Source organism: Gracilinanus agilis, chromosome 1 (assembly GCF_016433145.1).
Source record: "Gracilinanus agilis isolate LMUSP501 chromosome 1, AgileGrace, whole genome shotgun sequence".
In the NCBI taxonomy this organism is placed as follows: domain Eukaryota; kingdom Metazoa; phylum Chordata; class Mammalia; order Didelphimorphia; family Didelphidae; genus Gracilinanus; species Gracilinanus agilis.
Genome location: NC_058130.1, coordinates 583,902,062 through 583,918,256, shown reverse-complemented (window position 1 = coordinate 583,918,256; position 16,195 = coordinate 583,902,062). Strand labels below are relative to the sequence as shown.

The 16,195-nt window shown below is 34.7% G+C and overlaps 1 pseudogene; it reads left to right on the top strand.

Moving 5' to 3' along the window:
• The first annotated feature begins 1,156 nt into the window (after window positions 1-1,156).
• On the top strand, window positions 1,157-1,809 carry LOC123254405 (annotated as a pseudogene).
• Window positions 1,810-16,195: the final 14,386 nt, after the last annotated feature.

The window sequence follows — 16,195 nt, the reverse complement described above, 5'->3', positions numbered from 1 at the left end:
GATAAAGGAGTAAGAGGAAGGATATAGACAAGGGCGGATTAATCTCAAAGAAAGGGCACAGACTTCTGCTACCTCAAAAATATAATGGTCATTTGGAAGCTTGTCTTACTCTCTTAAGGAGTGACCTGACTGGATAGGCTGCAACGGGATTGGATGAAATGATTTTTTCTCCACTTCTTGCTCTCCTCTGCCTGGTAAAAAAATAAAATAAAATTTATCTAGAAGATCTCAAGGGAATCAATAAAAATATGATGAAAGGAGCTCTAACCCTAGCAGATTCAAAATATACTATAAAGCAATAATCATCAAAATAATCTGATTCTGAGTAGTGGATCAATGGAATAGATTAGGTAATCAACATACAGTAGTTAATATCCATCACAACTTAATGTTCAATAAATTCAAAGATACAAGCTTTTAAGGAAAGTACTCACTATTTGATAAAAAACTATTGGGAAAACTAGAAAACAATGTGGCAAAAATGAGGCATAAACCAAAATCTTACTCCATACACTATGGATAAAGTCAAAAATGGATCTTGAGCTAGAAATAAAGGGTGATACCATAAACAAATTGGGGGAACATTGAAAAATTTATCTGTCAGACTTATGGATAAGGAAAGAATTTATGATCAAACAAGACATATAGAACATTATGAAAAATGAAATAGATAATTTTGATTACATTAAATTAGAAGAGTTTTATACAAACAAAAGCAGTGCAACTAAGATTAGAAGGGCAACAAAAATTGTAGAGGAAAATTTCATAGCAAAATATCTCTGACATGGGCATAACCTCTCAATTATTCACAAACTGACACAAATTTACAAGAATACAAACCATACTCCATACCTTTTGATGCAGTAATATCACTACTATGCTGTATCCCAAAGAGATAAAAAAAATGGGAAAGTAATTGTTTGCACAAAAATATTTATAGCTGCTCTATTTGTGGTGGCAAAGAACTAGAAATTAAAGGGATGTCCCTCAATTGGGAAGTGGCTGAATAAATTGTGATATATGATGGTGATGGAATACTATTGTGGTATAAGGAATGATGAGCAGGATGATTTCAGAAAGAACTGAAAAGACCTATGTTAACTGATCAGACCAATGCCCAGTGCATGATGGCCTCGTGGCACCTGGTCTGGCTCCTATGCCTCCACTGCAACTGGTCACCCATCTTCTTTTTGACATGGAGAGATTTCTTCTGGATACTGAGCAACTTTATTCAGTGATATTCCAGGAAATCTATGAATGCTATGGAAAGAAATATGTGTGGGATGTGAAAGCTATGATTATGGGTCAAAAAGCATGGATCCAGACCAGGTTATTGTAGAAGTCCTTGGTTTTCCATTAACCAAAGAGGAACTGTTGACAGAAAGCAAAAAGAAATAAGGGCAAATAGTTCCAACAATTACATTTATGCCAGGTGTTGAGAAGCTGATTAACAATCTACATAGATACAATATACCTATTGCTGTTGCTACTAGTTCAGCTGGATTGTAATTTGAATGGAAGACAAGTAGACATAAAGAATTCTTTAGTTTATTTAATCAAAGTGGCAAACCTGAGTCTGATTTGTTTCTCACCTGTGCAAAGAGATTTTCCCCTTCTCCTCCTACAGAAAAGCAACTTGTGTTTGAAAATAATCCGAATAGAGTTCAGGCAGCTCTTGCAGGTAGGATTCAGGTCATTATGGTTCAAGATAAACAATTAAACCCAGAGTTTACAAGAAAAGCAACCCTGGTGCTTAAATCACTGTAGGACTTTAAGCCAGAGTTGTTTAGTTTGCCACTATATGATTGAAAGATAATTCTATTGATGATCTGTTTTGTAGCATTACTCTTCTACTTGTTATTTTGAATTTTTTTTTCCATTTTAAAGAGGAACTAATAAGAAAGTGAACATATCATCAAAAAAGGTTTTAGTCATTAATTTAGTCACTCTTCCCATCATATCATGTACTGTAATTTCCAAGTAATTTGATGAATTCATCTTGCCCTGACCTCTTTGAGGAAGAATAAACAATGAGAATGGCCAAGATGAATCATAGGGCAAATCATAATTAACATCTGAATAATCAGTAGCTGATTACACTAATCTGAAAAATACCCTGCTATCTGTGATTTATGTTTTCCAACCAAAGAGAGATCATGGCAAGGCTCAGAAAATATTCAATAAAATTGATGAAGAGGATTTATTTAAGTAAATGCCAAATTGTTATTACAAAAAAATAAACTTTTAAAAAAGAAAAAAGAATATGGAAAACTATGAAAAAATGTGGCAATATGTTTTGTATGATAATACATGTATAACCCAAATTGAATTGCTTGGTAGCTCTAGGAATGGGTATGAATAAGGGAAGGTAACAATATTAAAGACATAACTTCAGAAAACTTATTTGGAAATCTGTTATTAAAGTTTTTTAAAAAAGAATACAAAGCATTTGCCAATTGAACAATGGTCAAAGGAGGGAGCAGCTAGGTGGCTCAATGGATTGAGAGTCAGGCATAGAGACAAAGGGTCCTGGGTTCAAATTTGGCCTCAGACACTTTGTAGCTGTGTACCTCTAGCAAATCACAACTCTCATTGCCTAACCCTAACCACTCTTCTGCCTTTGAACCAGCATACATACAATATTGGTTCTCAGAAGGAAGGTAAGAGTTTTGTTGGGTTTTTTTAAAGAAAAGAAAAGTAAAAGAAAATGAAAGAAAAAAGTCACATTACATGAACAAGCAATTCTCAGGCAAAGTAATTAAAATTATATATACCGCTATGAAAAAAAAATCTCCAATTCACTACTGATTTGAGAAATGCAATTTGAAACAACTCTGAAATACCACATCAAAACTATCAGACTGGCTAACATGACAGAAAGAGAAAATGATAAATATTGGAGGGGATAGTAGGAAAATTGGGACACTAACACACTGTTGGTGAAATTCTAAACTGATACAACCATTCTGAAAAACAATATTCAACAACATTCAATGGGCCATAAAACTTGCATACCCTCTAGCCCAGAAATACCTGAAAGAAACAAAAGGAACTGGAATAAAATCTCAAGCCAAAGATCTGACTTTTATTTTGTAGGCACAAAAAACACAAGCCAGACATCTGCAGACATGTCTTGTTTGAGTGGTCTAGGACGTCCAGTTCCCAGACTAGAGATTTTATAAGCATAGACAATGATTCAAAAAGAGGTTATAAATTGGATCAAGCATTCAGAATATGTTCTGAATGTATGTTCTGAAAAGGAGTCATAAATAGGATTGATGAAATAGATTTTCAAAATAGGTTCCAGTAATAAAGTTTGTGACCAAGGTACCTCCTCCTTTTCTCCTTTCCCTTCTTGACTGACTATTTTTTATCCCACTACAGGACCAGAGGCCCAGTTTGCCCATGTCACAACCTCAAACATGTATGAAAAGTAAAGGGAAGTATATCAGCACTTTTAACATTGCAGAAAATGTAAATACTATTCCTATCATATCTTATTTAAATCACAAAGTTACAACTTATCAAACTATTATGGAAGAATCCTTATATGTGAGTAAAAGCTACTTAATTAATTTTCTTCTTACCTACACTTACTGTTTTTGTATCCCAAAGGGAAAAGAGATAAGGGGGAAAAAACTTACCTGTACAAAAATATTTTTATTTACTTTTTTGTAGTGACAAAGAATTGAAAACTGAGTGATTATCCATCTTCTAAGGGATGACTGAACAAGTTCTGGTATATGGCTATAATGGAATACTATTGAACCATAAGAAATGACAAACAAGAAGAATTCAGAAAAACCTGAAAAGACTTGTATGAAGTGATGCAAAATGGAGTGAGCAGAACAAGTATTTATACAGTAATAGAAATACCGAATGAACAACTGTGAAGGACTAAACAATTATCAGCAAAGCAAGTTTCCTACAAAACCACAAGGTACTCATGATGAAAAAATGCGATCCATAGCCAAAGAAGAAACTGTTGGTGCAGTTTGATTTCAGATCAAAGCACGTTATCTTCTATTTTATTTCTTTTGTAACTTTTTCTTTATTTTTGTATCACAACGTAAGTGATATGAAAATATGCATTGTAGGAAAGCATTGTCATAACCTATGTCAGATTATTTACTCCTTAAAAGAAGGGAGAGAGAGGGAGAAAATCTAAGTCCTAAAATGTCAGAAAACATTTTTTTTCTCCAAGCAACTGAAAAATAAATAAATAATTTTAAAAAATAAAATAAGGAAACCCTGCTATTCTGAAGCAGGAGACTTTAAGCATTTTTGAGCTTATTACTATTGCTAAAGGCAAAAGAAGAGAGGAAAAGAGAGGTGAAGAAAAAATGGAAGGGGCTGGAGAGGCCAAAAGAAGTATAAAAGAGTGAAAAGAAAGGACAAGGCATGAAAAGAGAGGCAACCAGAAAATCAGACAGGAAAGGTAGAAATAGGAAGAGAAGGGAAAAACAGACCAACTAATGCCAAAACAGATCAATATGATTGATTAAGGTGTTATAGATATCTTCATTGTGTGGATAATCCTAAAATATAATTTTAAAAACAAAAAAAAAATTAATGTACTTTCAGATCCACTGGTCTTCTGATGCTCTTTGAGCCACAGAAATTGAATTTGCTTAGTCTATTCATGCATTAAACCAGGGGTCTGCCACGTATGGCTCTCGAGCCATATCTGGCTCTTTTGGGGGCCAGATATGGCTTTCTACAGGAGCCATAAAGTCAATTTTTTTTAGGTACTGTTACAGGAGCGCACACTGTGAGCACTGTACGGCTCTCACAAAATTACATTTTAAAAAATGTGGTGTTTATGGCTCTCATGGCCAAAAAGGTTGCCAACCCTTGCATTAGACTGACACTGTTAACATAGATAAATGGCTATAAACTAGATCTCTATAAATAATAGGGTAGTGATTCGAATCATCTTAATATTTTATAGGATTTCATAGGTCTCACAACCTATCTCATAGCTAATTCCACACATTTGTACTTGTAGTGAACCTAATTAAAAATGCTTTATATATTTCTATTGTCCCTTGTAGGGTTTTTTGAGTGTTTTCATATACGTTCTCAGAATGATACTGTATAGTAGTCATGAAAGTATCATTTTCTTTCATTTTATTAATAATGAAACTGAAGCTCAGATTAATTTAGGGTTGTCAAAAATAATAGCGATATAAAGTGACAGATTTAGAGTTTACTCAAATCTAAGTCGAAAGATGGTAATGAGAAAAGTTTCTTAGACAGCAGAATAGGGAAAGTGATAGAAGCTGACCACACAAGATGTTATTGCCTGCTTTTCTGGGAGCCTACTGATTAGAAGAATGATACTGATTTGCCAACTGAGAGAGAGAGAGAGAGAGTTCAGCTGCTGGGTAGATTGGAGGAGTACTGAATCCTGCTGCAATCTAACTTATTGCTCTATATTGCCATTTATAGCCTCGGAAAGAGAAAATCTCTCAGGGGTACCCCATAAATCTCTTCTGTTTTTTATTGTTGTGCGGGATAAATGGGGAGGTAGGAGGACTTAGGCTGTGAACTATGCTTTTCGGTGAGGAAAAGATTGTTAATTAACTGGACAAAACAAAATCCCTTTTTATTTAAAGCTCTAAAAAGCACAATATTTCTCTGGCTTAAGGGAACTGCTAGTCACTGAAAAAGCTTCACTTTTTCACAATTACCATATTAAGAATGGTTGGGAGCAAATAAAGATTGTCACTGATGCAAGAATAGATCTGCCTAGTTTTCACACAGTGAAATCAAAACTATCAATAAGCACAAGAAAAAAGTGTTCTAAATCCCTCCTGATTAAAGAAATGCAAATTAAAACAACTCTGAGGTACCACCTTACACCTAGTAGACTGGCCAATATGGCAGCAAAGGAAAGTGATAAATGTTGGAGGGGATGTGGCAAAACTAGGACACTAATACACTATTGGCAGAGTTGTGAATTGATCTGGAAGGCAATTTGGAACTATGCACAAAGGGCTCTAAAAAATGCCTACCATTTGACCCATATTATATAATAACGGAGGCAGGCACAGTCCTCTGATGGTATGAGGAGCTGAAGCTGAGTGAGTGTGGAATCCCTAGATATAACACTAAGTGATGGTGGTGAAACACTAAGGACCCCACAGGAATACTTGTGAAGAAACTGTTACACCCAGCTTCATTATAACAGTGTCCCAAAATAAGTGGTCAAGTGAAGAGGTTGTGGTTTAGATCACATAGCTCTTTTTGATTGCTTCTCCTGGCCCCAAAATGCAGATAAACGCTAGTTGACTGCACCTTAACTTTGGTTGGAAATAATCTCTCTTTCTTCAACTACCCAAGGATATAATTGTTAATCCTTAAGGTAATGAATGACATTCACTTAAGTGAGTTTAAGATTTAATGGTAACAAATTTAGGGAAAGGGAATAGAAAATGGAAGGAGAGAGGAGTAAAGGAAATCCTTGGCTTAAGCTATAGAGGATCAGATGCTAATGAGAATTGAAGGTAATCACGGTTCAAGTTTGACAGTTATTGTGAATTGCCTGTCAGATTCAATCTGGCAAAGCCAGGCTGCTTTCACCTTAATCAGGTTTGATGGTGATTGATATGGCTTCTTCTTGAGGAGAAATTAATCAGGATGTGCAGTGTAGAGTCACACAGGATTTGAGAGTATGGTAGTGATCAGAGCTGGTTGCTGGCATCCTAAATTGATCTTGCCCTACCCAAACCAAACCAAGACCTCCCACCAAAATCCCTTCTCAAAACAGAGACTGATACACTGTGGTACAATAGAATATAATGGACTTCCCTACTAGCAGCAATGCAATGATACAAGACAATCCAGAGCAATTTATGAGAAAGAATGCTGTCCACATCCAGAGAAAGAACTGTGGGAACAGAAACAGAAGAAAAATCTATGATTGATCACATAGTTCGAGATGGATATGATTAGGGTTTTGATGTTAAAAGATCACTCTGTTGCAAATATGAATAACTTAGAAATAGGTTTTGCACAATGATACATGTATAACTCAGTGGAACTGCTTGTTGGCTCTGGGAGGGGGAGGAAAGAGCGAATGGTGGTGGGAAGAAACATGAATCATGTAATCATAGAAAAATTTTCTAAAGAAAAAAAGAAAAAGAAAAAAGAAGCTATAGCATAGACATCTGGGACATCCTGTGACAATACCAGTCATCTTGACTCTTGTCTTATCATTGGATTCCAAAGACTCTAGAAGAGAGAGTAAAGCTGACAACTTTGTGCAACTGCCTCACTTAAAAAGAGTTCATGCTCAAGTAAAAAAAATAGATCTGTCTAGTAGTATGGTTATAAGGGCCAGACAAGGAGTAACTTGCAAAAAAGTGGCTTTGGATAATGAAAATCATTACTGTAGTAGCTACAAAGGATTGAATCCAGAGTCTATAGTCCAAAATTACAACTTATCTCTAGACCTAAGGATTTCACTATTTATGTAACTCCCTATTAGGTTGTTGTGTATACCCATTCTTCCTTCTGAACACTGGGGGTATTTGTGGGAGTGTGCAAACCAGTTTTACAAGTAGACTGTAAGCTTCTGATTATTCTTGCTTTTTTCTTATATTGTAAGAAATATTATTTTTTACTTATTGTCTTCTATTGCATAAATAGTATCATTATTCTTGCTTTTGCCTTATCATTAAGTAAATATTTAAAGCTTAAGATTTACTGGAGTCATGACTACTGATTTTACATAAAGGGGAAGCACAAAAGTGACAGGTATTAATTGAGTAGTAGTAATGATGTATGGTAGTAGTGTATATTCCCTCAATTCCTCACACACACAGAGCATGGTTACTTTTAGGATCCTTAAAGAATAGTGAGTCAAAGTTATATAGTACACCCCACTTTGAAGACCTCAGACTTACCTTTATTGGTTCATGTTGGTATTAGTGAGCCTCAAGAACCTGAATAGAAATCCTTATCACACCTAGACTACACTGACATGAGCTATACTTTACATTATTTTCAACTCTACTTTAAATTTTGTGAAGATTCTTGTTATCAATATCAATGTAAGAAAATGGAGAGAATTTAGTTTTTAAATCATTATTTTAATTTCCATTCTTCAATGCTTTACTATCTGAGTAAGGACAGAAAATATTTATTATTTTAATTTGAAAAATGTACACATACACAAAAATATATGGAAGTCATAAAACCCTACTAACCTTTTGCCAACACTTGTGCAATAAGCAGATCAGGAAAGGTATCTGCTTGATGGAAACATGAAATCAAACATATGCCATACCTTCCTGGAAAAGGATTTCATTGGACCATTGTTTTCAATATAAGAAGCAACTTATCTCCACGTATATTCAAAGTAATAAGAATTACTATAATAAATTCATTAGGGAAAAGTACATTTAAAGAAAAATGTGCTCCTAGTGAATCTGGTAGAAAAGAATGCTTAATATTCATAAGGAGAAATAATAGAAATGGTATCTACATGCTTCTGAGCAAAAATGTTTCTGAATTGCTGAATGTGCTGTGTAGTGTAAGGAATGAAAATACAGATGTGAATTTTTCCTCTTTCATTCAGATATTTTACCTTTGGAACAGTAACACAAAGAAACAGTCAGTAGATAAACATTTATTTAGCACCTGCTATGCTGCTGGCACTATGCTAAGCTAAGAGCAGGAAATGAAAAGAACAACAAAAGACAGTTCCTGTCCTCAAAGAGCTCAGTATCTAAAAAAATATTCACAAACAAGCTATATATATGTATACATATATATATGTATATATATATGTTATGTAGAAAATAATCAAAAGACAGAAGCAATAAAATTAAAGGTTGCCAAAAGCTTACTTTAAAAAAATGGGATTTTCTTCCATTCATTATATTATAGTCACTAATAATATCGTCACTGAGGCAAATGGATTTATCACTTATCATTCTTGACCTCTCAGGGACATTTGGCAATAGAGATTAAATCCTTTTTTAATAAGATTCCCTCAAATCCTCTGGGTGGCATTCAAGACTTTCATAAATTATGGCTCTCTCCACCTTTCCAATCTTCTCAAACTTCACACTCCTGGGTAATAATGATTTCTCCCTCAAATTTCTTTACTTAGACAAATCTATTGCATTCACTTTCATTGTACTGTAGTGTCAAAAGTGGAAAGGACTTTCAAGGTCATGTAGTTCAGCCTCCTCCATTTTGCAGTTGTCCAAATTGTGAACAACAGAACTTAAATGGCTTGCCCAAGGTCACAGAGATAATATTCTTCAGGGACAAGAGTTGAAACTATATCCTTTGACTCCATAGCCACTATACCATGCCACTTGGCCACAGAATGAACTTTCTCTGTATCATAGGTAATTATGTATACTGCCAAGTAATTAAAAGATAAGCTCTTGGGAGTAAAGTCTATGGTAGTTTTATAAGCTCTGCAACTTTGCTCATAAGAGATATTTAACAAAAATATTTCTTGAATAAATGATCTCTAAGAATTTTCCCAAATTTCAGTTTATTTATTTCATGAATAATTTTGAAAGTAGGAATATATTTCTGCCTAAGTATTTTGGTGCCTGTTAAGCTAATTATGAAAGGAAAGAAAAACAGAAAAAAAAACCAGAAGAAAATAAATATCTGTGGAGCATAGATCATATTCCCAAAGTTATGGGGGCATCCAGAGAAATATAAGGTAGCATTCACAATCCTCAAAGAGTCTATAAAATGAATGAGAAGTTGAGTCAGACAGACAGGGACAAAGTTTAGGAGTATAAAAAGTAAGTAACAATTTGAGACAACAATAGGAAAGACATCAAGGCAAAAGAGGATTAACTGACAAATTAATTGCACAGGTACTAATTGTGTTAGGAATTCATTAAAGATTTAATTTTCACATTTAACTTGGCTTTGTTTTGCTTTGGTGCATAAGTACTGGAAAAGCTGACTTCTCTAGCAGATGCAATTAAAATTTTGCTAATGAAGGAGTCAAACCAACATCATTCTTATTTTTTTAATGATATTCTCCTTGGAATAATATGAATGTCTAAGTAAAACATGTGAAAATTTACAGAACTTGAACCTTTTCATCAAGATATTTTTTAATCATTGTCATTAAGGATATGTTGCATCACAATAGGCTTCTGAGGTAGATAGTCAAAATATTATTCCTATTTTACAGATGAGAAAACTAACACTCAATCTCCTATTTCCTTGACTTCCTAGAGATTCTGTGGCCTCTGGAGTGTTCTCTCTGCTGATCTGCACCCATTAAATTCTTTTGCTTCCTTTAAGGCCAGGATATGTATAATGATAAAACTTTTACTTAGTCCTCAGTACTCTCCTCAATTTTTCTTGTATTTATTAATATATTTACCTTGCATATCTCCCAGTAGAATTTAACAGGGATGGGAACTATTTTCCTATGGGTACATGGCTCAATGCTTTGCATATAACAAGAATTTCATGAATTATTTTGCAGCATAAAATTTCTTTTTACACCAATGTGTGATAAAAATATGCATGCACACACATGCATGTACAAGTTTATATTCACATATATATTATATGTATGTGTAATTGCCCTGTTGAGATTTTTGAATATGTCATGTGATAAAATTAATGATGAGTTAAGGAATGAGGACATTTTTGTTCATTCTTTTTTTTGCATGTTTATATATTTTCAGAGGGGACATCTTCCAAAACAAAAACAAAAAACAAGAACTGTTTTACAAGAACTGTGCTGAGTGGAAATATCTTTGCAACATTAGGAGAACCACATTTTTAAACAGACTTTTCAAGACAGATAGCAGATGGAGCCCTGCTGGGGTAGATATGCAGCTTGAGAAAAGTTATGATTTTTAATATATTATCTAAAAAATTAACTTTTAAAAAGGGCTGCTTATGCTTCATTTGCAACAATAATCCCATCTGCTAATTAGCCCCCTCACTTTTTTAGGCTTTCTTCAGTGTTCCTTCAGAAATAAAAGCTCCTTTCTAACACAGGCTAGTATTCTGACTCTACTATTTTTGCAAGGGCTCTAAGCTTCTCCCTCTACTTTTTAGTCCTTTTACTTCCGCCTGTGTTTATTTCCTTTTTATCAAAACTCCTGATATCAGATCTCTTCTCAGAGTTCAGCCTCATCTTTATTTGTTTTCTAGTTGAAAATGCCCTTCTGAAAATGCAGCAGCATTGTGTATTCCTTTTTGAAAGGGTCTTTCAGAAGGCATCATACAAATTTAAACTTTAATAATGTTGGTTGTAGGTATGATCAGGCTGTAAACATCCATTTATTCATCCTTAGAACTACACTACACTGTGGAACACAATGTATTCTCATTTCAGATCCTTGTGACAAAGGGGAAAATGCCTACCAGAGAAGAAGATAAAACTGCCCTAGAGCTAACAGAACTGAATTCTGAATTAGTTATCAGAAGAAACCATATATATTAGGATTTCTTTCTGACTATATGTCTGAAAAAAAACATCAGAGAACATTGAGTTGACCTTCTGACTTAAATCTGTTTGGGTTTTTTTTTGAGACATTGGACTAGTTTATTTACTAATGCTGAGAAAAGAAGCTTAATAATATCAGCAAATATTCATCCATACTAGATGTTCTCATTTAAAGGAAGCCCTGTGGAATATTTTTTATTCTTTCAGAGTTGTCAAAATAATTAAAAAATGCAAAAGTAAAAATGATAGTTCCATTCACATGGGTTATTTGTAATAAAATTTTTGCATTTTCCTCATTTCTGCTTAAAATCAAGAGGCTACTTATCAGGCCATTATTGATAGATGAGAGGGATTGAGAAATGCAGATGTATATTTATAAATTAATACATAGATATGTAGGTATATTATATAAGTATATTGTTTAAATATGTATATTCGTGTATACATATGTACAAATATATGTAGAGAATATAGAAGTAGCATAGTATGATATAAGATATCTCAGATACACCTGGAGATCACAGTATCAAACCCTGACCCAGTTGTTTACTATTGTCTTGTGCAATTAGTAATTATATCTCTATGGATTTAGGAGGTGTTTTAGGGAGTATATTCTGTAATACTAAGCAAAATTACCGAAATTGTCCTAATTGGCTCTTCTCCCATAGCTTACTGTCTCTTCTCTCTGTCAATATCAAAACAAGAATTTATAAGTAAGATTACTATTAGATGAAATCATGATCTATAATCTCAAAAAATTTAGCCAGCTAGTGCAGAGAAAGCATAAGAATAAAATATATGTGTTGTTGGATAGATAACTAAGAATACTAACATATTAAAATACATTCTCAATATAAAAATTAACATTGCACTTAAAACATAGGTAGTTTAAACATAATTTGATAACAGCTAAGAATAACAAGATAGTTGTATTCCATTACTTGATAGACATACATTAAAAGTAGAAACAAATTAAAATTCTGTTAAAATGATAGATGGGTTAAATAATAACTTGGGGGTTTTTTTCCGGGAAGATGGTGGCTTAGACTGAGTGAGTCTTAAAACCTCCCCAACCTTACACACCAAGATAGAAAACAATGCACTTTGAGAAGAAAGAGAACCAAATCTAATAAAGGGACAGAGTGGGGGGAGGGGGGAGGACCCTACTGCAGCACAACTAAAGAGGTATGCCAAGAAAAAGGCTTCAATTCTTGAACTGTCCAGTCTGAGGGTGTAGAAGGGGAATCCTCCCCCACGTGCTGTGTGGAGTCTCCAGAGGCCCTGGAAATCTCAGGGTGGGTGGGGAGCACCAGTCCAAAGAGAGGGCCTTGCTGACACCAGACTAGGGAAGTTGAACACAGGCACTGGAGAGATGACTGGAGGAGAAAACCAGAGAAATAGCAAAAATGCCCAGAAGATGGTGGCTTAGAGAGAGCCAAACCTCAGACCTCAGACAGCTTAGCTTCATCATACTGAGATATAGAATGAAAGGGCTTCAAGAATAAAGAAAACCAGATCAAACACAAGGACAGAGCAGGGGCACCCCACTGCTGGACAGCTAAGCTCAGCGAAAAACTCTCCTGCTGGTTGCCCCACTTTTTTTTTTTTGGTTAGTTGGTTGTTTGTTTTTCACTCCTCTCCAGGTTTTAGCCTCAGGGCAGAGTAAGTAGTAAGACTAATCCAATCAGGATTCATCCCATCAATTGGACAGACAAGAAGTCTTCAGAGGGCAGAGAAAGTAAATACAAACCTCCCTTGCCAACTGAGGAAGATCTTTCATCAAAGATCATTAAATAAATCTGCTCAAACTAGTAGAACAGAAAAGGAAAAAAATATGAGTAACCAACAGAAAAAGAGAAAAGAAATGACAATTGACAGCTTCTTTAAAGGAAGTGAAAAGAGAGCAAATAAAGAGAAATGGAAGAAGAGGAAGTAGTTCCAGCAAACTGGACACAGGCTTTTGAAGATCTCAAAATTCAACTTCAGGAACTCAAAAAGCAATCAAGAGAGGATGAAGACAATTTGAAAAAGGAAATACATTAACTAAAACAAGAAAATAAAGTCTTAAAAGCCAGAATTGGCCAGCTTGAAAATGAAGCAAAGAAGGCAAAAGATGATCTAAAAGAAAATCAGACCAGAAGGAGAAAGAAAACTGGAAAGACCTACAGGAGTTGATGCAGAGTGAAAGGAGCAGAGCCAGAAGAATGTTGTGCACCGAGACTGATACACTGTGGTAAAATCAAATATAATGGACTTCTGTACTAGCAGCAATGCAATGACCCAGGACAATTCTGAGGGATTTATGGAAAAGAACTATACCCACATTTAGAGGAAAAACTACAGGAGTGGAAACACAGAAGAAAAACAACTGCTTGAACACTTGGGCTGATGAGGACATGATTGGGGATGTAGACTGGATAGGACCACACCAATGCAACTATCAATAATATGTAAATAAGTCTTGATTGATGACACATGTTAAGACCAGTGGAAATGTACATTAGCTATGGGGGTGGGGACTTGAAGGGGTGAAGGGGAAAGTAAAAATATGAATCATGTAACCATTGAAAATTTTTCTAAAAATAAAAAAATAAAATAAAAAGAAATAATAACTTAGAAGAGTTTAAGGATAAGAAAATTGATACACTGGAAACTTAGACGTTGTGTTCAATGGAAAACTTTTCTTGTTACAATATTGTTTTACACCATGTAAATATCATTATATAAATTGCAACCCTCATCCCCCTACCAACCTCTCCAAAATTCGTCTTACAATAGAAATAAATAGATAATTAGTAGAGTGATAAAACAAGATAAGGATTTATTATTTGGGGGTTGCATAAGATAGGAATAGGAAATAGTGATGCATGAATTAAGTGGGGAAAAGTCCCACCACACAAAACTGGGATACTGTAAGGATGGGATTTGTGCAAGGGGGGGTGGGACCAAAGGAGCCAGAGAAGGCAGTTGCTGACAGTTGCTGATAGTTGCACCTAGAGAGGATTCTGGGATTTTTCTCAGAGAGGGAGGAGAGGAGAGGTCTTCAGGTGAAGGATTGGGAGGAGAGAAGAGGAGGACAGCCCAGCTCTAATCCAGTCCTGAGGGTTTCCTGAGGATCTTTCTTTTGAAAATTGAAACTCTGATTCCCTGATCAAAGCCATTCTATCGCAATTCACCATCAATACTTCAATAATCAAGTTAGATAAGTTTTGGGACTCCATTTTGGGAGCAATCTCTTTGTCTCCTTCACTCATTACCCAACCTTGCTGAGAGACTCTTTTCAGTCAAACCTTATAATTATAGGAAAGGGTAGAAACAGAAATTTTGTAATAGAAATAGAAGAAGAAGGGGCAAGGGGAGAAGCTTAGGAGTGGGAACCATTAGGTTTCCCACCTAACCAATGGACCCCCATAGGAATAGCAAAGAGGGTACCCCAAAATTCCTCTGCCCTTCATTCCTTTCCCCAATCCCTGATTTACAATTAATAAAAAGACATTCAATAGTCAGATAGCTTTCCAGAGTGCCTGAGAGATAACAAGGGAGAGAGGAACGATCTCTGTCTGGCTGCCTCCATCTTGAAGCCAGACCACCCACTGTGAATTTAATTGATTGGGGGGAGGTTTGAGTGAACCCCATACTTTTTCAGGATCAGATTGGGGTACCACATACCTCTACTTATAAGGAAGCCTTGCCCCCAGCTCCTGTGGGGCAGCAGGACCATCCAAGTCACCCAGTTTTGGGGTAACATCCCCTTAAATTCTCCCAGTATATATTTGGCCCCAGGGGAGTGCTGGAAGAGAGACTCACCACATAGACTTTCTCTATCTCCCTTCCATTGAACATTCATTACTGGCCCTTTCTATTGTTGTAGTATGTATAGCATATATACACATATATACATAGATTAATATGCATGCATACACACACATATATATACATATATATGTATATATATATACTCACTGTATCTGCTACTATCATGTGTACATATAAAGGTATTTGTATGTCCATATTCAACTGTGTATGTTGAATGTATGAATATACATGCTGGAACCAGCTTAAAGATTTTTAAATGTTCTTGGTGAGTCTTTATGCCTCAGATAGAGTCACGACTTAATTTATTGTTTGGTTGATTGTCTAAACCAAGTATCAGTAAGCTTTTTTTTTAAATAGCAAAATGACAAATATTTTAGGTTGTGGGCCAAAAGTCAAAATCAAATAAGTTATGTGTATATTTATACAAGAGAAAAAACAAATTTTCACAATTTTTATTGGCAAAATTCAAAATATAATAATAATAAAGAAATTTGTGTCATATAGGTCAAAAAATGAGAATGGAATTATTTGTGGGTGAGGTGAATAACATCTTGCTTAATTTGAGTTCAAAGTTCATGTTCTCTGTCATCAAAAATTATACCAAATATTCATATGTTATTATGTATCTTTAACACAATTGCATATTTTCCTTTTTTCATACTGATTCTCTTGGATATAAACACTTTCAAATATTGATCTAAAAAGCTTATGAGTTTAATTGAAAATATTCATTTCTTGGAAGATATTTTTAAAATTCTAATAGATATTTGACCTATTTGGTCTTAATATATTTTCTGTTTTTTTTTTTAATAATGTAATTTATTTTAAGGTGTCTAATCCCTTCTCTCCCCTTCCTCCATCATAGAAGTCATCATTTGGGAAACAGACAGATATAGATATAGATATAGATATAGATATAGATGT